The 24,169-nt window shown below is 36.2% G+C and overlaps 1 protein-coding gene across 2 annotated transcripts in view; it reads right to left on the bottom strand.

The window, feature by feature from the left end:
* LOC149082834 (uncharacterized) overlaps window positions 1-24,169 on the bottom strand; it is an 82,195-nt gene that overhangs the window by 32,263 nt on the left and 25,763 nt on the right. The window contains exon 2 of one of the 2 annotated variants that reach the window (XM_089236900.1): window positions 6,808-6,853. The exons of the other annotated variant lie outside the window; for it this stretch is intronic. The gene's annotated coding sequence lies outside the window, so the exon portion shown is untranslated. The remainder of the gene's footprint in view (window positions 1-6,807; window positions 6,854-24,169) is intronic. 2 annotated transcript variants of the gene reach the window in all.

Below are 24,169 nucleotides of genomic sequence, written 5' to 3' on the forward strand. Positions count from 1 at the left end.
CAGTTTGATTCATAAACATGTTGCTTTAAGCCACGTATATCAAATAGTTTTTACTCGTAGTTGCCGTATTTTTATGGCTTTTGTATGCAGTGTATCGTACGTTTTAAGCACTCGTGATTTATTACCCAGTGTCATCCAAAGGCATTACATTCTATTCATAGAATCCCTTCTTCCATGAATAGATAAAATTGATTGAAAAATAATGCATATCATTACCAACTAAGTAGTTATTTATTGCATTTGGTTTTTAATGTTTCTATACAGTACTTAACAGAAAGAAAGACCTTAAAAAAATTATGAATATATTTTATGTAGGATAAATACAGTGTATACATGATTAAATACAAGCAAATTTTAAATTTTTTAGCCTGACTTAAACATCTGCCAAAGTGTTCAAGAGGAATACAGCTTTGATGTTTTTACTAACATTGAAATTGTGAATCGGGGTGTGTCTGATCTTTCATCTGATATTCAAGAGTTCCCAGAGAACGGGGGCATTTTCAAGATCAAAGCTCAGAATCTTCCGGGGATCACACAAGCCATTGGATTGTGGATGTTGGATTGGGTAGGGGAACGGTTAGATTAAGACGGATAAGCAAGCGTCTTAATCCAACCGTCCCCCTACCCAATTCTTGTATCCTTGCATCACGTTTTAATAGGCATCCTTACCAAACCAAAAAGCCAACCATGGCCCCCTGCGCTGTATTTCTTTCCAAAGAACGAAACCTGAAGGATGCATTTATTCAGGAAATGTAGTATAACCATCGCCGAAACAGTAGGCATTAACTACAGTATTTACAAGAGGTAGTCTATCGCAATCTAGCGTCGGCGATTTTCTTAGAAGTCTGAATCTGACAGCCCAGAACTATACAGTATGTAACATGTATGTGTACTAAGTAATACAGTCGGCCTCGCGTAATTTGATAACGGAAATCCCCCCCCCTTCCCTTAAACGGATTAAATCCTCCGGCGTCAAAATTTCTCCCATAGAAACAATTTAAAAGTTCCCCGCTTAATTATAATTTCAACGACTTCATCCCCCCCCCCCCGCTTAATTGAATATTGCGCTACACACGTCAACACACATCAATCACCTCACGTATAATGTTCTTATTGAATAAAACATTTGAAATTAATATAAAATATGCTACTAAGATAAATACATTTGAGAGTAGGTACTAACCTCCAAGTATTCAAGTTATCTTCAATACCTATACATAATTATTTTATTTTTGTTCGCTGTCGAGCCAATAGAGGGTGCTAGCTTTCCTCATGAAAATAGAAAAACTTAGGTATCGTGATCATTGTCCTAACGTTGTGAAATGTCAAGTGAATTGTTCCCTGCTTAATCAGACATTGTATGCTGGAATCGATTGAGCGGAGCCGACTGCACTTTGCAGCACAGAGCCTTTATCAGGCACGCGGCAGCTAAGAAGAAAAAGAACTTTTGTGCCTAAATATTATACGGTAGATGTGATGAAACAAGTACAACTTAGTATAAGTAAATTCCTACGTAAAAAAAAATTTGGCTTCAATAAGGGAGATGCAAGCGATGCGCGAAACATCTATGTTCAAGTGATGGGACCCTCCATTGGCATTGAGGGAATTTTTTTTCAAAACGGCACATTTTTCAGAAGCACTTTCAAAGTCAAATTCTACTGTAGAATCTCTCGATAACAGACATCCATTGGACCGAAAATTTTGTCCGCTAACGAGGAGTGTCTGTTGATACATTGCAAAATACATTGAATGCCATCGACGTGATTAAAAAAAAAGTGTCCGTTGGTGGAGATGTCCGTTATGAGAGGTTCGATTGTAGAATGACCGCGTTTATTTTATATTATTTTCTAGAGGGATGTAAGGGGAAACCCTTACTTTTGGCTACCTTGAAGCCTTCTGGAATCAACGGTTGGCGTAGAAGTTTTCAATTTTTTCAGACTTTACCAACACCAATTTTTGTATCGAAAGGTAGCATTTCCACTAATTTTCTTCCAAAACGGAGCATTTCCTAAATTTAATGTAAATAACCCTTGAATGTTGATCAAGAAAAACATAATATTTAAATATTCTAAAAGCACACATTTATGCTACCTGTTGGGCTTTTTTTCTATTTTTTTGAAGCAGTCCATTCCCGAGAAAAAAAAAGTTTTTTACTTCTACTGTAAATTTGGCCAAAGTGGAAATTTTCCTTCTTGAAAATCAGCCCCTCATATGTAACCACAATGTCATTGGTATAGCACTCGCTTTAGTGTTGCCAACAGTTGAACACTTTATCAAATATTTGAGTTGTCTGCTTTGTCCAAGTAGGACATTTCAACAAGCACTGTTCTCGAAACAATCTCATTTATGCATGAAAATGTTAATTAGTGAGCTTAATATATACTAGATCAGACGTACATCTAATTAAAACAAAGTGGAAAGAAAACATTCTTTAAAGAATAACTGATACCACAAAGTATAGATTTTTCTGCTAATTCGATTCAGTTCGAAATTGTCCTTGTATCACTTTCAACGGAAATCTAAACTCACCATTCATTGAAATTTTTGTTTGTCAAGTCATTCGAAGCATCTGACCTGTGTTAAGAAGCTCTATCGTACGAAGCAGCAAATTTCCCAATCGATCGGTTACATTAATATCTAATAATCAACCATAAACGTCTGTATCGATGAAATATACTTAGAATGCAGCTTTGTTTGCGTTTCCGTTCGAGAGAAGCGAAATCTCTACTCACGCGCACGTATTCATGCAAATCAGTTTCCACCCGATAAGTGTTTATTGCTGTTAGCTCGTAGTAGTAAATTAATTTAAAGTGCTCCGAGCACCTCGCACAATGAAAGACTTTGGAAAATTAATCAAGATTATGATACAGAAAGTTCTTAAAAGTGCTGCTTCCTATATTCTATTTCTTTAATGTAAGTTCAGGAAAACAACGAAATCTAAATTTATCTGCTTCATTTATTATGAGATTGAATAATTCATTAAAAACTTAATGCCAATAATTTAAATAATTTTCCATTCCCGCTCTTGTTTTTAGGTTAGCTGCGATTTTTGATGAAATGTATTGATCAAATCATAATTATCGGGATTCATTGGCATCAGTATTTACTGCCTACAGTAGCAAACGGTCCATATTCGAAGTCAAAACAGAAAAATTCAACATGTTATGGGCACATAACTTAACAAAAAAAAAAAAAAAAAACTAACAAAAAACCATCCGGACAATGTTCCGGCACTCGTGGGTGTCGTTTCCAAGGTGAAATAAGAGAGGTCCTGAATATAGCAAAAAAGTGATCAGAAACTTAGAGAAGGGTCAAAAGGACTGATTTGTCTGCGGGGGTCAGAGTTGTTTGGCGTCGGTTGCATCAGTTTTGGTCGGTTGTTTGAGCGTTGTTGTTTCGGTGTCTCGGAGCCACTTACATATTTTATAATGATAGCGTATGATTAACTTGGTCACCATCGATTGTCATTCAGGTGCTAGAAAAATCACCTAAAATGAAATGGCAGTGGAATGAATGGAAGGCGTTTATTTGATGTCATTCACTAATTGTTCTTGAAAAACCTCAATATAAGTACCCTCAAAGAAATGCAAAAAGTAGTGGAAGGAGGAAATTGAAATTTTTGGATCACCTTTGCCTCGGAAAAATTAAATTTGTGGTCCAGCAACATAAAGCTATTGTGGATTTATAGCACTCCCGATGTCAACAGCGCCCATGATTACCGAAACAGTTTGCCAACAGATATTACACGCCATTAAGCATTTTACCCACCTTGAGTACCAACAAAGTTGTCCTACGGACAAAAAATTCGAATCACCCTGTTATAATTACAATGTCATTGTGATGATTTCAAATTTTTTCTTTTCCAAAACACGTTATATTTTTCAGTCTTTGCAGTCTGAAGCTAACTAATCAGAAGTGTAGTCTTCGCGAAATGACCAACAACTGCTTAGTAGTAAATGACTAGTGTCTAAAGTCTGTTTGATGTGTCAGAAAGCCGGCCATTTCGTGTAGAAAATTAAACTTCTGGTCGCTAGTCACCCTTAAAAATTATTCCAGGGAGAACGCTAACTCAGTGGCATGTTCAGGTAGTCCTGAATCTATATGCATTAAACACAGGTTCCATTCCTACTATCACATACTGGCGTTCGGCTTTGAAGTTAGTTTTCTGAGGCGATGTCGCATCATGTTGGGTCACCAACACTTATTCCGTTATTGATTCAAAGTTTCTCATATAAATGTTTACGAGACACTACACGTGCAGTTAACGATATGGCCGCACTCTTTTGCTGTCAAGGCGGGGCTTTTTGAAGACATTACCAAGATTTTGCCCTGCTACACACAGAAAGGGTGATACAAGTTCCTTGGCCTGCCCTGTCGCCAGATTTGTCGTTAAAACTGTATAACATCTGTGAGAAAATCTGGGACGCCAACTTCGACAGCTACAAGTTGAGACGATCTACAGGTCCAGAGAGTTCAGCAACATCACAAATTCTAAGCATCTTTTCAAACTGCTCAACCCCTATGGCATTTATTTCAGAAAAAAATATTCAAAAATAGGAAAAAAAATCCTGTTTAATTTTTTTCATTATACTGCAACAATAAAAAGTTAGAGAACGGTTTTATTTTGTAAAAATAATAATAATAATTAAATAACTCCTACATAATCCATAGTTTTTACATAATCCAAAAATAAAGGCTAAAAAATGAATTACTAACTGATTAAATGGATCATAGCAACGAAACACTAACTTTTCGGGCACCACAAATATTTCACGTATGATTTTCCTGAACTTGGTTTGGATGACACAGGTTGGGGCTCTCTTGCCCGGGGAGTGAATCAGCGAGGTGCGCATGCGCATGATCTATAGTGGGGTGCGCGTGCCATCTCGCCCTCCCTACTATGCCAATAATACATTTTTTACTAAACGGAGGGGTGACCTCTTCTCCTCGCCCTCCATCCATATCCGCCTATGCACGGGCTCTTCGGAAAGTGATGTTTTGGGGTTTCCTACCTAGCTTGAAGTACCCACCTAGCAATTTACATACTTGCTCTCAGACTTTCTATACTTAATCATATTATCACGATGCCCCTGGACTGTGCCATAGGGAGTCCATTTGCCAAGACCTGTCCATGTCCATGCTTAAACTTACATTCTAATCCTGACTCGTGCAGCATAAACTGCCCAAGAGAGAAAGAAAAAATCCAATTTACTCCATAATTTTTAAAATTAAGCACGCGTCTTAATCAAACCACTGAATGAAGTCATCTTTATTATGAAAATATAATTAAGTTATATATAAAAGAACGTGATTTTTTAATTTAAGGTAAATAATCTTTTGTGAATCTAATCAGTGAATAAAAGCTGCTGAATTTAACAATTTCCCTATTCAAACTAGAAGCCCCAGCAGATTAGTTGACACACAATGAAATCTAACATTATGAAATTCATTTGACATTGCTATGATGAAAATTTTCTTTTTTGATATTTTTCGGAGCAGTTTTGAAAATAACGCAATTTCCATCGTTTAAAGAGCGATTAAAAATACTGCCGACTGTAAAAAGAAAATTCAGGAGGATAAATTAAATTAACATAACGCTCTAATAAGCATTTTTAACACGTTTCAGACAAAAAGTTTTCTTTTATAAAAATTAATTTCATTTAGAAAATAACATAGAGAAAAAGAAATAAAAAGTCAAAAATTTCTTAGAAATCGTGAGATTTAGAAGCAAACAATTATGCAAATGAGTGTTACGTGTTCAAAACAATTCATTTAGCCCTCCAAAAAAAACCATTAGTCAAGACTTGATTATTTTTAGCATCATTTTTAAAAGTTGTTGATTACCTGTTAACTTATATATTATCCAACTTCTCGCATCAACAGTGTTTATAATATTTTGTTAAACTGATTATTGTAATTTGCAGGAAATAATTCTAAAGCACATCCTGTGTTATTAAATATTTTTAATAGTTTATAATAAACTTCTAAAGTGCGGTTGTAATTTTTTTTTTTTTAATGAGGTAAAATTTAAAATGAAATTGCTTTCAGAATGGTTTTCATATTTATCTAAAACTTCATAATCTTTAGCAACGTTTCTCAACCTATGATCCTCGGACTACGTCTGGACGATGGCATAGGTGGTCCGCAGGCAGACTTGATAATTCTATTCTAACTGAATGAAAAATTATTCATTTTCTGTAACTGATATTAAAAGCACTCATGTATGGGTCCAAATAAAAATTGTACTTTCATATTTAGGTTCACCATACATCATCAAGGAAAATGCTGGAAATTGCGATCCTAAAGATGAGAGGTCACCAATTGCCAAAAGATGAAATTTACAAGTTCGCTAACTACTGCAAAAATTGGTGGGGGGGGGGGTATAAAAGGCTGCGTGACCAGTAACCAAAAATTTATCTGACGATTTTTTGTTTGCATTTATAGCTATAACAAACGATCGTAAAAAGTTATGGAAACGCCGTTTATCCACGATTATAGTAAAGATAACAAATTCAAGTAAGCATCATGGAAAAAACGGGACAAACGTATAAAACCATTAGGACCAACTGAAAACACAGAAATGTCCCGAAATACGCGCGGAACAAAAGTGGTCCGTTAAGTTGTTCAAACATTTTACTGGTGCTTGGGTTCAGAAAGGTCGAGAAACGCTGATCTATAGCACTGCTCTTCACCCTTTCATATTTTGGATTGTTGAAAAAGAATTTGGCAATTTCATGGACCGGCATTAATGAGAGAAATGATTGGCGAACCTGAGAAAAAAAAATGATGGAAGAAAAATTTCCCTACCTTCTGTGATTAGAGAAACAGAGTACGGCTAGGCTCTTGCTGCAACCTATCAAATAAAAACAAAACTATCTGTTATAATTCTGAAACTAAAATTGGTTTGTGGTTTAAAACCGGCACGCGCGCGACATCAAAGTGAACAATATGCGGTAGGGCGCCATATATTGTCTGTTTTCATGCTGCATACCGGTGTAAATTTTATACGCCGCAATGCAGGTTTCAATGTTTACAGCACAATTTCAGCTATTACTTTACTATTATATTATTATATTGTGCTGTACCGTATATTATTAAATAAAAAATATATTATACCCTTTTTGGTGTGTCGAATGTAAATATAATTGAAACTAACGGATTGCTCATAGGGAGTCTCTGGGTCATTAAAAGAGCACATTATTTGCAAGTTATTGTTCATGTTTGGAAAAAAATACTCTGCTTGAAAAAGTCAGTTTTCTCTCAACACATAATTTGATATATTACAAAACAGATTTTGAATAGATTTTGATAGATTTTGATTTCAGTTCATAGAAAGTATTGCTTTGCATTCATTTTCAATGAAGCAATTGTTAAAATGTCGTAATGGATATTTAGAAATAGTGGTTGAGAAAAATAATTGCCCTTTTTTTTTTTGTGATCATTGTATCTAGAAAAAAAACGCATCGATCCTGAATTGTATCTCAAAATATGTTATCCTATCGAATGGATATGTTATCCATTCTCGTCTTGGCCGCGGTAGGGAACGGTCGTGCTTTTATCGCGCTCAGCTCGCTGACCAATAGCTGTAGTTTCATCTGAAACCGTTGCCGAGGGATTACCGAAGGGTTATCTGTCACGTCGGTGCCCCATTTTGTGTTTTTCTTCATTCTCGTGAGATTTATTTAGCGTGTTTTTTTATTTTTGGGTCATATTCTGCAGTGTTTTCTATATTTTACTAGATTGTGTGTTTAATTTTCTGTTTAGTTTGATTTTGTCACCCGATTTTTATGGCTGCACATTGTTGGATTTGCGAGATAAGCGTTTTTTTTTTTTTTTTAGATTTTCAGAACATTGGTCACGATGGTCAAAAGATCGAATAGAATGTTCTTCATTTTCAAAAAGGTCTCCTTCACGTTCTCCTACAGTCATTCTTCCGCTTTTCCGAGACTTAGTTCGTCCTGGACTGGAGTATGCGTTAAGATTTCGGAGACCATCCCTACGGAGGGACATAGACTTTGGTTGAAGGGGTGCAGGGAAGAGATAGGCGTGTCCTTATTGGCACACGGTGAAGACAGACTTCATTTATTGAATATGTTTACATTGGATGAACGCAGGTGTCGGGAAGATATGATCGAAGAGTGCAAAATATTCAACGGGATAGATAGGATAGACCATGAGTTATTTTACACCATCAATCGATTTCTTTTACAAAGGGGACACCAGTACCGATTAGTAAGGGACAATTCTAGATTGTGGTGTCTCAGGGAATTTTTCTCTAATAGGGTTGTTAATATATTTAATAGCTTACCCTAGGGGTAGTAAATTGTAACACAATTCACACGTTTAAAAAGAAATACGATAAATATGTTGGCGTAAATCGAGAAGCTGTCCCTACTTAGAATAAGACAATCATAAGTATTCATTATGGGCATTGTATAATATTTCATCATGCATTTATATTGTTTGTAATTTCATTTTTAATTGGGTTGCTGTATTTTTGAAATATATGGCATCCATATTTGTTATGGGCATCTTTTTATTAGCCACCTCGTTAGGCATTTTGCCTGTTGTGGCGTTTTGTATTTGATTTACAGATCGTAAATAAATCGAAATATTGTACGATTCCATAAACAGAAAATTTTGTACAATATTCGCAAAAAAATTTATGGCAGTTTTTCCTCTCTTTAAACCCATAAAAAAATTAATTGAACGTCAATCTCAATCACAAAAACTTTCATGTCTTCAATAAATTTGCAATCGTTATATTTGATGCTATCCTTATTGTCGTTTTGCGTCATACACCAAAAACTCAACCGTAAAAAAAATTAATTGAATGTCAATCACTGACAATCATTTCAGAAATACCGTTTATAACAGTTCGTTCATTTTAAACCTTTTTTTTAACGTTAAATGGTTATATTTATGTCGATTGATTTCCATCATTAACGAAACTATAAAAAACTATCAAAAATTATTCGAACCTGTAGAGACTAAATACTCATGCTCTATATACCGTCGGTGAGTTTGAGTTGTGACAATGTCACAAAGCATCTCTTCAATTTTACGCGTGAAATAATTCAATGAAATTTCATTTACGTTATCAAAACTTTTTTCACACTGTTTATTCTTTGTCTTCCCAATCAATTATGACAACTCCGTAGCATTATGCGTACCAGAATAATGGTTCAAACTTGTAGGAGTTTAAAAAAGGTTAAAAAATAGAAAAATAAATGAAGGAATATGTTTTCAACATTTTTTGAGTAACGAGTATCGTTTATGCACATCATCAGATGAACCATGAGAACTCTGACATTTGCTACAACTATCAACGCCTTAAACTCTAAAAGTCTCTCTCTCTCTTTTTTTTGGTTTTTTTTTTGTCAGAGTGTCAATACCTTGTGAGCATGAAATCTGACACAAGCATCGAGCTCATGGTACTCGCAAGTAGCAGGTGGAAGATGTCATGTGTAAAACACTGACTGAGTACGGATCAAGTAATAGCCTACATTTTTAGTACGAAGATCGAAATAATGTTTCTGAGAAAAAAATGATTGCAGATATCGTGCGAACATACAGGCTGTCTCAAATGGTTTGCACAGCAGATATCGCAACCGTTTACTTTAGAAACATACTTTCAATCACGAAAAGTTTTCAAATAACGTGCACTTTACTTAAAATCTGAAACAAAGTTTGAAATTTTCATTTAGACTTCATCGAGACATTATGGATGTATAAAATCAACAAGTTTTGGTAAATTTTATCTGTGTTGACAAGTTTTCATTGGCCACAAAAGCTGCCATTCGTTAACTGCCCCATAACCACAGAAAGAGATTGCTACCGCATCGAGGGGTTAGCGCACCAACCTCCCAGTGAGTACAAAAAAATATGACTGCCGTTCGGAATCGACAATAAATTGTAGGTTCCGGTCTAATTAGCCCTCATGCGCACAAAATGACCGTGTTGCGACAAAAATGATCAAATGATTAAAAAGCTGCCATTTTTAGGGACTGTACGCTAACACAACTCAACCATTTTTATTTTTTTCCCACCATAATAGCAACTATATTTTTTTACAAAAACTTTCTAAATGGTTTTTGAGCACAAGGTGTCCGTATAAAATGTTAGTTTTTGTATAAAACAACAAAACAACCCCTACATTATCAATGACATATCTGAGTTCTACACGTTATTTGGAAAATTTTATACCTCTAACAAGGAAAGGTTCGGAAGGTGTCATCCTCAAAAAATTATGAAAAAATTAAAGCATATTCATCTCTCCCGGAATTACATGAAAACAGAAAATTAGCGGCGGAGTTCAATTATTAAAGCCGCGAAAAATTATTAACAATTACAACAGTTGGCTACTTATCGCCTCTATAGCTTCTTTGCGATTTCTATGAAGAACTTTTCCCGTAGATACTCTCTAGTAACAGTGAAACCTCGTTTATACGACGTTATGGAGGCCGAGCCAAAACGTCCTAGAATGATTCTTTTGGCAGTAGATGATTTGCAACCAGCAGGTTGGTCTTTGATTTTGTTTCCCTGCTTTATAATCGTTTTCAAAGGTGCCACGAGAACATTCAACTGTTTTGCAAGATCGACTTTCGTCATGAATTTGAAATTCTTGTTGAATTTTTCCAAAATTTCCATTTTCTTTTTTTTTAAAAGAAATCACTTTTCTTTTGCGACATTGTGAAGGGCGGATTTGACTTTGCAAGCAAAGCACCGCAACGAAAGAAAAATAAACAGGAAACGATTGAAAGAACTTATTGTATATGTGTACCGTATGTGTCTCTTATCTGTAGACCTGTACCCTCCAAATGCTTACGATGTGTGGACTTTCTAAATCTTTGAGGATAACGCTGAAAACTTTTGGACTCACCGCGTCTGCGTATTCTCAGAAACAAGCATAAAACAAATCGCTTAAGAGTCCACACTAAATGACCATCAGCTAGCTCACTGACTATTTTCGTATATGTCAGCAATCATCCTAAAATTTATGACTATTGCGGTGACAATTTGCAAGAACCGTTGCAGCAACGTGTTTTCTCTGCATACAAAAATTGTGCGCTCTCGATGGACGTTTTTTCGAAAGATTCGGTGTACGGGTGGAAGTGAAAACGTCCAGTAATTGAGGTTTTGCAGCGAATAAATGAATTATTTTAACATTAAAATGTATAGGAATATATTTAGACGGAAGCCAAACGTCGTATAAACGTGAAAGTCGTATAACCGTATACTTAGCGACGTATAAACGAGGTTACACTGTAATTCTCTTTTTTTTGCTTCAGTCTCTTCTGTTGTACCTAATCATGTTGTTTGAATGACGTCATTCTAAGACTCTACGTTAGCCCCGAAGACTCTAACAGGGTTAGCATCGCTAGGTCACAGGAATTTTTTAAGACAGGAAAAATAACTCACAAAACAGCCGATAGGTAGCGCTGGTACGAGCGACATCGGTGTAAATATGAAATATGGACTTTAGACGGTTGTAAGAACTTGCGCTCCTATCCACAATCAGTTCACCGTTGTAAACCGGGTATGTGCACCTGCTGCACTACGCCGTTGCTGGATTTGTCACTCGCCTGCAATGAGTTATTCCTTGTGGTGGTGGTCATGTTGAACACATGTTGCTATAATAAACGATATTGAGGCATTCTGTTCGTTATTTGCGTATCTTTTCTTTGACTGGTGTACGTCAGTGCAGTTTTTGGATGGGTTTTTTTTTTCCAGTCTTTAAAAAATCCCCGTGACCTAACGTTGCTAACCCTGCAACCCTTTTTTTATTTCGGTCATTTTTCCGGTTTTTATGCATTTTTAAAGTTTGTACGGACTTTTTGCCCACCCTGTACTTAAATTTTCTTTTCAGGTTTTCTTTTAAAAAAATATTCTAATTAGTTTGATTTAACGGAAATTAAAGTAATGAAATTTCACATCTGGATAATGCATAGTACGCGATATTTTTAACAATCGATTACATAAAAAGTTAATATCAGAATCAACCATATTATACCAATATTATACCATATTATACCAATATAAGAAATTCTACAAAACTTTTTTTTGACATAATTCTAATTTCCTTTCAGACATAATTCTAATTTTTATAAATGCATCAGCATCCATTGATTAAATACTTATTTCATTCTTGAGAGAGGATACGTTGTTCAGGAGAAATGCGTGGGAAGTGGCTTAACCTTTCATAGACACACCAGCTGCGTTGTTATATTTCAGCGTTTTTTTTAATGCTATTTTAGCCATTTCGACCACTTCCAATTATTTTCTTAAAAATTACTTACCATAGCCGTGAAATTTCACATCAGATATTTTTTTGTCATTTAAAGTAATTGAAATAATGGCGCTGTACCAAAGTTCTTAGGACGAATTAACCGTGTCTTTTGAAATAAAATACTTTTTTTCATCTTCTATTAGATGATTAAAGAACACCCAAATCTGACTTCCATAAAAATCATTTTCAATTTATTTGAGTGAATCAGCATAAATTCCTTTTCTTTCGGTTTCCGAAGAAAATTCTTAATAGCAGAAAAAAACCGAAATCGAAATATTTTTTTAGGATGATAATTATTTTAATTATCGATATATGCATGAGAAAAAGAGGTACTCTGGTAGCTATTAATTGGTAGCAGATCGTGCTGTAGTGATTTATGGAATGTGAGTAAGCGTGTAACGCTGAATTTCTACTAATGGGGGGAAATTATTGAGTCATTAATTCATGTGCGGCGACAAATGAAAAGACTTCTACTTACGTTATTTAAATGGTGTCGAGATGTCACACACAATTATCGATGTAGTTATGCTACAGATCAGAGCCGACCTTATAAGGGGTATGCGTCAGGTGCGGTCGCACCGGGCCCCGCACTTAAGGTAACAATAATTTCTTTCATTAATTCTGAATTTTCATCGATTTCGAAATTCCATCAATTTTGGAATTCTGAATTTTCAGCACATCTAGAATTTGAATTTTCATCAATCGGCGAATTTGGAATTTATTATATATTCTGGTATTATTTCAATCATTTATTCTGAATTTTCATGACATCTGGAATTTTGAATTTTCATCAATTCTGGAATCATTTCCACCAGATGTTGCCCTACGAGGGGTTAGCATACCAACCCCTTGGTGAGACGTCTTTCTTTGTCTACTTCCTGAGCCGGCGTTTAGGGTGCTGCAGAATACCGCTCGAACGCAATTCATGGCTTTTCACTGCGCCAGTCACTTACTAATGCATGAATGTGAATGTTGACAATTGAATTTTTCGAAATTTTGTTGTGACCGCAACCGCGGCAGCAAGGGTTTCGTTTTCCTCTTCATTCTTTGAAGGGCGTATAACTTGAAATACTAAGCGCATACTTGAAAACACCCAGACTTCGATTTTCCTTCGCATTCGTTGGTTTTTGCAGCAGCTAGGGACTCGTGTATCGGCAGTCATTTCATGGCCATCCCGTGAATTGATTAACATCAACTAATTACTTTAATAGATATGTTTCTTCGAATGACGTATGTTCTTCTTAATTAATAGAAACCAGAGGAAAAATGCGATAATAGTTTGTAATGACTTGAAAGCAAATATTTCGAAATGTATTAGTTCCAAATATAGATGTTTAGAAATGTGTGTACACTCATATATCAAAATGATGTGTAGATGCACAAGGCAAAAACGTCATTTTAACGCAAGTTTGTATGATTTATGTGATCTATCGGTGTCACCACTTTGTATACTGGTTTCACAGAATTCGCGATTCACTGTGTTTGTATTTTGAAATGTACGCTTCCGAACCGACGAGGTCAAAAACGTAGAAAAGAACGCGCATATATAACACGAAATAGTCATTTTTCAAACTACAATTTCGAACATAGGATTGAAAAATTCCGTGTTCCCTCTCTCTCGAGCTGCCATTTCGAAGTTTCTCACTAAAATTGACTTGTCTGCTTACTCATGACTGCGCTCTCTTGACAAATTTGCGTAGAAATTGCCGCAATAATTCAGGGAAGTACAGTGTGATTATCTCCCCGAATAACCGAGTGATGAACAAACGAGCTGTCACTTTGAAACAGTTGTTGCCTAAATACAGTAGAAGTCCGTTATAACGAGTACGGCTTATAGCGAGAATCTCGCTATTACGACCGATTCGATAGTGATTGTCATAGATGCAAAAATATTCGCTTATAGCGAGTTATTTATGAATGAAAATCAGAACACATATTCGCTATAACGACAACGGGAATACTCCAAAAAAAAAGCATGTTTTCCTTTCCCTTTCTTCAAAAATCATATACAAAATGAAGATTAGAAGGGGAATGGCATTTTTTAAAATCCCTATACCCTATTTACATTTGCATACAAATGGGGCATGTTAGTTCCTCCCTACATAGATAAGAAGATCACATGCTGTATCTTATCTTCTTGTTAACTACACAGGGGTTGAAAAAACACATCATTTCATCTATAGGTGTGTTAATCGGGTAGGTAGGAAAATTCATCATAACATTACATTAACTTAATCTTAAAATAGTTTTAATTGTAGAGAAAAGAAAAGATTATTATATTGAATAGATTTTGCCTTATGTTGTATTTGTACAGTGGAATCTTACATAATTAATCATTTTATTATACCTATATTTAATTGTATATATTATGGTACATATAATAATAATAATAGTGGAAAGCAAAATCTATTCTATAGAAAGTTTAGGCCTTAAGATACAGTTGTACACGGTACTGCTGCCTTGGGGACCCAGATGAGAAACACGGGTCGAATTACAAAGGGTTGTAAGAGAGTGAAAGAGATGGTCATCGAGCCATATAAGGTAATGTTTGTTTTTCAGGGGGTGTGATTAAGGGTCCTTGGCGAGAAGAATTTCTCCGAGGGTCTTAACGGTCCCCTTAAGTTTTCCCCTTTTTTCTGTTGTACCTCACTCCCCCTCTCTCTCCCTTCTCCGCCAACTGTAAATTAAAACGCCGAATAATTCCCTTCAGGACCTGTACTCAGTACATTTTCATATAGTTTTGGATCGCCAAGGGGCCTTTTTAACATACCCTCTGGGAAAATTCGCTGGCAGTCTCGGAGAGATGATTTCTACGAGGGTTTCGAGAATTCTACGCTACTGTCGGAGGAGAGTTTTTTGCTCTCGCTTGTAATTGAAGCTTGCGCGAGTTATATATGTTCGCTCGCTGGTGATTTGAATTTACTATGTGCCTCGAGTATTCACGACTCCTGTGTTCTCGAGTAAATCGCGTGCGTCTACCGCTACGTATTAATTAACGATTGTACGAAAGAGCAGAAATCATATGGATGGAGGGTCTGGATCAATGGTCATTCCAGCAATTACTATGATAGAGGAACACCTTCGCCTTCGCTACTTCGCCTTCCAGAAGGCCGATAGTAGCCAGTCGGTGAGTGCCCCTACCAACCTGTTCCTGAGAGGTGCTCTTAACAACAGGAGTGCTCCTACGAACCTGCTCCTGAAAGGTGTTCCTAACAACAGGAAGGATTCCTAGCCGCCAGTGACCTGCAGAATATGCGGGAAAATAAATTCCGTCTTCATTATGGACAAACCTCCATGTTCACCTTTTCGAGCGTCAACCGTAGTTTGCATAAATAGACAGAACGATAATATGTAAGTTTTTTTTATTTAAATCATTGTAAAGCGATGTTGTTTTTTTTTGTCTCGGAAAATCTAACCTTCATTTGGTAGATGTTTGCATTTATCTGTATAACCTTTTTAATTGTTAAAAGGTAGCTACCTACACCATTATTTTCTATTGTTAAAAATTAAATATCTTCTTTTCCTTAAAATTTGACTCTGATTTACTTGCTCATGAAAGTGTTGTGTTGTTTTCTTTCATCTTATGGATTGCTAAACCCCTTGTCTTGATCCTGCAATATTTATTCGAACCTGGGTGAATGGATTCCAATTTTGAATCAAAGAAAAATATAAATTAAAGAGAAAAGGATCAAGACACGGTGGTCACCCCAGTCTCGGCAGGTAAAGAACTTGCTTCATATGTTTTTCCTGGATTTGGATCCGTGGTCATTGACGGTAACCTTCATGGTGAAAAACGAGCATATCTTGCAGCTGCGCCACTCGGACGCAACCCCTAATCACTAGGACGTGACCTCTGGCTTTGACATCGTTGTTATTTTCCTTAAAAAATTCTTTACCCTTCCCTTCTTTCTTGGAATCTTCCAAAACTAGACATAGGTCCAGTAAATAAGTTTTAATCATTTTCTCTGCCTTAAATGTTATTGGGCATATTTATAGTGTAACGAATACTCCAGTTGCAGAAACTGCTGCATCCTATAAAGTGAAAAATTTTATTTTACAATCAACATAGGGTACACTTACATATAAGCAGCTAATTCTACTTTCTATATTTCAGCAGAAGTAGTTCAAAATAAAAGGAAAAATGAAGGTAAATTTATCTACAGTCGTGGTCGAGTTTGTAACATTTTTCAAAACACCGTCATGAAAAAGAAGTTGTAAAGGCTTTGAACGGGAAATCTGAAGGAGTATTAGTAATTGTTGGGTGGTGCGTCAGTTGTGGTCGGCTGAAGTTGGTTTACTCTGGCTCCCAACTTCGAGGCGCAGATGCGAACCGATCCGCCAGTTAAAAAGTCTCGCCACAGAAAGCAACAGACCTACACAACGGTACAATTATTTAATCATAACACTTCACTCATAGTTAGGAAAAATTGATGGTAGGTGGCAGCACACTACACAAAAAAAGCAGTACACAGAAACAAACATCATGTTAGGTTCACAACGCGTGTTCTCACATTCCTTCATGTACCACCAGTTCGTAAGAAATACCGTAGAGGAATGTGTACGCGGTGCATGTACGTTTAAAAGTAGTAGTGATTGTTGGGACCTCGAAAATAAGTCGTACTAAGCGGGAAAACAATCCAAGTGGGAACATTATAAGTGGAATCCACAGAAGTTAGTTTTTCCCTATTTATATGTTTTTCTACTTTACAAGAAACTAAAATTCGTTTATAGCGAGAAGTCCGTTATAACGACAATTTCCTCTATGATTGTGAACTGTCATTATAACGGACTTATACTTTATACATTGATGAAAAATGCTCAAACTAATCATGATAATGAGTTTTTCGTATGTGGGTAGATGAAGAGCATCGTAATATATTATGTTCAAACATCATTTTACCGGTATGCCCATGATGTTCTTTGGACGGTCTATAAGACCAGTACCCTGAATCAAACAATATCCTTACATTGTTGAAAGTTTTCACTAATTCTGAAATCATTTCTTTCATAAATTCTAGATTTTCATTAATTCTGGAATTATTCTCATTATTTAATGGCGTCTTTACAGGTGGGCCAATAGGGCCTGATTACCGGGTCCCAATTCGCACTGGTCACCCCAAGTTATTGGAAACTTTCACAAGATAAAAGTATTACTTTCATAAATTCTGGAATTATTTTTTTCAGTAATTATGGGAAATGTTTTCATTAATTTTGGAATCGGTAATTCTTTTAATAATTTCAGATCCAATTCGGAATTATGATATCTTTCTATGCATAGATAATTTTATCCCTGTGCAACAATCTGTGATAACTTTATGCTTTTTTGTGATTGCCGACCTCTCCCCCCAAAAGTACTTTATTCAAAATTCTGGGTCAAGAGGGCTCTAAAAATGTCTGGATTACAAGGTCATCGATATCGTTAGGACACCCCTCAAACCAGTGATGCAACGAATGAATTTATAATCAGATTGTAAGTAGATTTGTATGACCCATTTCAGGAGGCCTTGCGAACTAAATTTGGTTCGTGACCCATAGGTGAAGAACCCCTGTCCTACAAGCTTCTTCCTAGGCCACGATGTCATGATGACATCGGCGCTGCCGCATAACTATAAGTTCGTCATAAACTTGGCGCGATTTACAGGAAACTGGATGTTACGGCTTTGTAATTATTGGTTTTACATAGAATACCTCATAAAGACTATATATGTGCAAGTGAAAATGATATAATTAATAATAAATAATGACTATTCACATAAATATCGTAACAATATGTCAAAAATCGAGATATGGTCATCAAATCTATTCATATAAAATAATAACATGTCCTGACTGATTCATCATCACCGAGACAAAACCATTGAAGCTATAAATATGAAATTTGGTCAGAAGTTTCATTTCATAACGCAAAAACGAGCTAAAAGAAGGGTTTTTCAAAATTCCACCACACTTAAGGGAGGTTCATCATAAGGGAGTTCAAATATTATATATAGAAATCCTGCCAAGAAAAAAACCACAGAAACTAAAATATGAAATTTGGTTAGTATTTTTATTTCATGAGGTCAAGACTCACTAAGAAGGAGTTTTCCGAAATTCCATCCCTAAGAGGGCTATAAGTAGGTTCAAAAGTTACATAGAGAAATCACGCCTGGCCGATACCGCTAAATATACTATATTTATGAAATTTGGTCAGTATTATTTTATGATGTAAAAACTCGCTTAGAGGGGCTTTTAAAATTTCAACATCTAAGGAGCTCATAATGTGGTTCAAATGTAATAAGGGGTGATCACGGACGAGCCGAAACCGGTGAAGCTATAAATATGAAATTCGGTCAGCATTATATTTTATAATGTAGATACCCACTAAGATGGGATTTCCGAAAACTCAACTCCAAAGGGGTTCATGAGGCGTTCAAATGTTATATGGGGGGAATCAAGGCAAAGTAATTTTTAGATTACCTAATCCACGCAAGTGAGACCGCAGGTAACGGGTAACAGCTAGTATTACATAAGTATTGGTAGATTTTACCGATGTCTCAGATTAAACAAGTGCAGCAAAATCGAAATTCTAGTCCATAATATGTAGTAATCTATAAAGCTTATAAGCCCACAAAGTATGTAGTTAGGGAGGCCATGAAAAGTTTTAAATGAAAACGAGGAAATTTCTCTTCCTCCCGTCACACTTTTGATCTCAGAAATCCAGGAAACCGCATGATCAGCTTAAAATTTAAATAAATTTTCATCGCAATTCGAAACCCTTATACCGAAGTTCTGCGCCACATAAGTTTAAGAATTCGCGTAACGCTTGGAGCAGAAGAGCATTGCTTAGCACCAAAAATCCTTCAAATGAATAATCATGAACTATATACTATACGAATATGAGTTTTAATCTAGCAGCATTTTAACTATAGCAGATATTGTATATTCAAATCTATATACAGGGTGTACATTAAATTCGTAAATAGTTTAAGAATTCATATAAATCGAAGGAATTTTTGTATCTCGATAGAGGACACTGTAGGAAAGCAAATAACTGGAAATATTCAAATCACAGTCCTATAAAATGCACGGTGTACAAATAATAGCTTATTTCTGAATTTTTTTTGTTACTGGCGCTTAAATACGGCTTCATAGTGATGTTGACGTTGGTGGATAAAGCACTGTTGGTAAGTTGTTTTACCTCAGTCGTGAATTGCCGGCTCAAGTTTTACGAACGTTTCGGACACAGAAGAGATTGAAGAATGGTTCAGTTTGTGTGTTATTTGATTTGCTTTCGTACAGCACCCTCTATCAATAAAAGCTTGAACCATTTTTTTCAGTACCAAACAAACTTCGTGAATGCCTGCGTGTGTTGTCCACACAAATCTACAATGTTATGTTAGACCGATCTTCGCCCAATTTTGCATATGGGATACACCAAACGGAAGCCGACTTAAACGATAGGGTACTTCAATAGTTCTTCAGAACTGGTCAAATCCCCGAGAGGGCCAAAAAATTGTCGGGTAACAATGATTCTTCCAACAATGACTTTTGATTGCTTTATTTGGTAACCGTGGTTCCCAAACAGTGCGTTTAAGACAGGTTTTCCCCTTTTACAATTGTTTGTCGCTTCTTTAATGCTGCCAGTATATGCAGAAACCCCGGGACGCGCCGGATATATTATAGCTAGTTTCTAATACAGATAATGATAACTTATTATGAGGATTTATTTCAGCCGAAGTAAATGCTTTTTCTATATTTGTAACGACTGAATACAATGTCCCGTGACGCAATATCTGTATCTATAATCGATGAGAACTGGAATGTAAATACGTTTATCTGGGATCTGTGACTCAGTTCTCTCCATCATATTCTTCTAGAGCAGGGGTCCTTCAACGTTTCAGGCATTGCTGGCCGAAAAATTTCCCTGAAGCCCGAGGGCCAATAAGTCATATCTCACTGACTATATTTAGTTAAACGCAGTGACGTTTTAACGGATTGATCCAATGGTCGGTCCCAAGGGCTCTGAATCAAACAGGAGCCCTATGTTATTGGAGAATTTTATTTATTTTGTGAGATTATTTTTCCCTTATAAATTTCGATTCTTAGATATTTTTTTTCCTTATATATAAATAAGAATTTTCATTTAATTCTGAAATTATTTTTCATTGAATGTGAATTTCATTGATTCTGAAGTTATTTTTCCGTCAAATATTAATTTTCATTAATTCTGAAATTTTTCATTAAATATGAATTTTCATTAATTCTGAAATTTCTCATTAAATATGAATTTTCATTAATTCTGAAATTTCTCATTAAATATGAATTTTCATTAATTCTGAAATTTCTCATTAAATATGAATTTTCATTAATTCTGAAATTTCTCATTAAATATGAATTTTCATTAATTCTGAAATTTCTCATTAAATATGAATTTTCATTAATTCTGAAATTTCTCATTAAATATGAATTGGATTTAGTTCTTACTAGTTTTGAGGATCTAGTTGAACATGTTTCGGTGGGGGAAGAGTTTTCTTCCAGTGATCATCGTATCGTCAGATTTCACTGTAACTTTTCCTCGGGTAAGGTTGATAACAAAAGACTGGTTCCTTGTTTTCGGAGAACTAACTTTGATGTTTTGAGAAGAAGGTTAGCGGAAGTTTTCAAAGACCGGTTGGAATCAGTAGGGGTGGTAAGTCAATGGGAAGAATTTAGTACGAAGCTGTCCTCTGTTTTGCACAACGTCATACCCTTTGTTCGAAAAAAGCGTGTTTGTACATCGCACCCTCTATGGTTCACGGATAGCGTGCGGAACCTTTATCTTGAAAAGAAAAGAGCATTCAGAGAATATAAAAGTGGACGAGGTGACCTATCATTGTTTACTGATAAAAGAAGACTGTTGAAGAAAGCGATAAGGGATAGTAAAAAGGAAGTTGAATCTAGGTTGGCAGATAATATTGGCTCTGACCCAAAATCATTTTTTCGATACGTCAATAATGGATGTAAGGGGACAGTTGGCCCCCTCTCGATAGGAGGCTCTAGGGTAGATAGCAATGTAGGCATGTGTAGTGCTTTCAATGACTTTTTCGCGTCGGTTTTTAATGGAGATAATGATATTCGATATACGGGTGTTGCATGGGGTAATAAAACCCTCAACGATATTCAAGTAGAAGACGGGGAGGTCCTAAATCTTCTAAGAATGTATGTGCAAGCAAAGCACCAGGACCAGATGATATCTATCCCAGGGTCCTCAGGGAATGTGCTAATGAATTGTTGGGTCCGGTCGCACAGATATACAGAAGTAGTGTTGCTGAGGGTATCGTCCCAAGAGATTGGAAACTTGCTAACGTTGTTCCGATATTTAAGAAGGGTAGTAGAGAAGCTGTGTCCAATTATCGTCCAGTGAGTTTGACGAATTCCCTCTCGAAAATTATGGAAATTATCATCAAAAGACAGTTTGTGAAGTGGATAGACGAGAATAATGTATTGTCGGATAATTAGCATGGGTTCGGGAAGGGGAAGTCATGTGTAACTAACCTCCTTTGCTTCTATGATTACGTGACTAAGGCTTTGGGTAAGAGCAAAAATGTCGACGTTGTTTACCTTGATTTCCAGAAGGCATTCGATCGGGTCCAACATGGCAAACTCTTGAAGCGTTTACACGAGATTGGAATAGGGGGCAACTTGCTGAATTGGATAGAATCGTGCTTAAGAGATAGGTCGCAACGAGTTATGGTGAACGGGGAATTCTCTGGTTGGACAGACGTCACAAGTGGAGTTCCTCAGGGAAGTGTCCTTGGCCCCATACTTTTTTCACTTTTTATCGACAAACTCGATCAGGGTATCGATGGGATTACTAGCAAATTCGCAGATGATGTGAAGCTAATGGAGGTAATCGGGAATGAAAGCGATAGGGAGTTGCTCCAGACCAACTTAAACAGGATTGCAGCATGGGCAAATGAATGGAGTATGACGTTTAGCGTAGATAAGTGCATGGTCGCTCATTTTGGTTCGAACAACCCACGGTTCTCTTACGAGTTGAATGGTGTCACTATCCCGGATGCAACTAGGGTCACCGATTTGGGAATTCTCATTGACGAGCGACTTAGGTTTTCTGAACATTGTTCAGCGGTGGTCAAAAAATCGAATAGAATGCTTGGTCTCATTTTCAAAAAGGTCTCTTCGCGTTCTCCTAAAGTCATTCTTCCACTTTTTCGAGGCTTAGTTCGTCCTGGACTGGAGTATGCTGTAAGGTTTTGGAGACCATACCTACAGAGGGACATAGAATTGGTTGAAGGGGGTGCAGAGAAGAGCTACGCGTGTCCTTATTGGCACACAGGGCTTGAGTTATGAAGAGAGACTTCATTTTTTGAATATGTTTACCTTGGATGAACGCAGGTGTCGAGGAGATATGATCGAAGCGTTCAAAATTTTCAATAGGATGGATAGGATGGACCATGAACTTTTAGTACACCGCCAATCGACTGCTTTTACAAGGGGACACCAGTATCGATTGGTGAGGGACAATGCAAGGCTATGGTGTCGCAGGGAATTTTTCTCTAATAGGGTTGTTAATAAATGGAATAGCTTACCCCCGGAGGTAATAAATTGTAACACAATTGACACGTTTAAAAAGAAATACGATAAACATGTTGGGGTAAATCAAGAAGCTATCCATACTTAGTATAAGACAACCATAAGTATTCTTTATGGGCGTTGTATAATATTTTATCATGTGTATATATTGTTTATAATTTGTGTTAAGTGCATTGGGTTGCTGTATTTTTGAAATATATGACAGCCATATTTTTATGGGCATCTTTTTATCAGCCACCTCGCTGGGCATTTTGTCTGTTTTTGCGTTGTATTTGTATTTGAATTTCTAGCAATTCTGAAATTGGTTTTTTTTTTTATTAAATACGGATCTTCATTATTTCTGCAAATATCTCTTTCAATAATTCTGCAAATATTTTTCATGAATTCTGGAAATATTTTTCATCATAATTCTGGAAATATTTTTCATCATAATTCTGGTAGTATTTTTCATTATAATTCTGATAGTATTTTTCATTATAAAAAATTCTGGTAGTATTTTTCCTCAATTCGAAAATATTTCTTTCAGTAATTCTGGTCATCCTTATAAAAAACTTTGAAGGTCACATAAAGATCCTCGGGCCATATGAGCATGAAGACCCTCCGTTCCAAATAATATTGTGTTTTTGATGAGTTCCCAGAGAGAAATTCGCTCAGTTTTTTGAGGTTACGACGAGCTTAAAATCTCAGAAAAGTAATCCTTCACTTTTGTATCATTCCGAGAATTCAATCAGTCTTAATCCCGCATAAGCCAAAGCATTTGGGGAGATGTTTTATTCCCTTAGGATATTTCTTATATAAGAGTTTCTCGTATTAAATTCGCATCAAAAGCTCAATATTGGTTCACGTAACGTAGAAAACTCTTATTGAGACAGAAAGCCGATATCAACCTTTGACCTCAACATCCCATCCACACTTTCATCTTTTGATGCTTCCAATTAGTTCGTGGCGAGGCTAATGGAATTTCCGTATAATGCCGTCAAGCAATTTGCACACTCCCGCTCCTCGTAAAGCAGATTATGTTATGTACCTTCGTGGCTTTGTTTTCCGGCTAACAACAGCAAATGATAAAGAGAAGTTATTCTGGGAGCCACAAAGTTATCATGTCCATTTGAGGTTCGGTTCGAATAGCACCGAGTCTCTAATAATATTGATATATACCTTTTACATCGGTATACATTTTCCTGGGACTAAGGTGAGATCTTCCGGACACAAACGTAATTTCGACTAATAGTCTTAAAGAATTTCTGATGGTGAAATTCCGAATATTTATCTATTTTCAAAAGAACGTTGTCCATAATAGTTGTTAAG

Source organism: Pholcus phalangioides, unplaced genomic scaffold, assembly GCF_987345545.1.
Source record: "Pholcus phalangioides strain wild (caught in Gottingen) unplaced genomic scaffold, Ppha-v1.0 ptg000009l_1, whole genome shotgun sequence".
Taxonomy (NCBI): Eukaryota; Metazoa; Arthropoda; class Arachnida; order Araneae; family Pholcidae; genus Pholcus; species Pholcus phalangioides.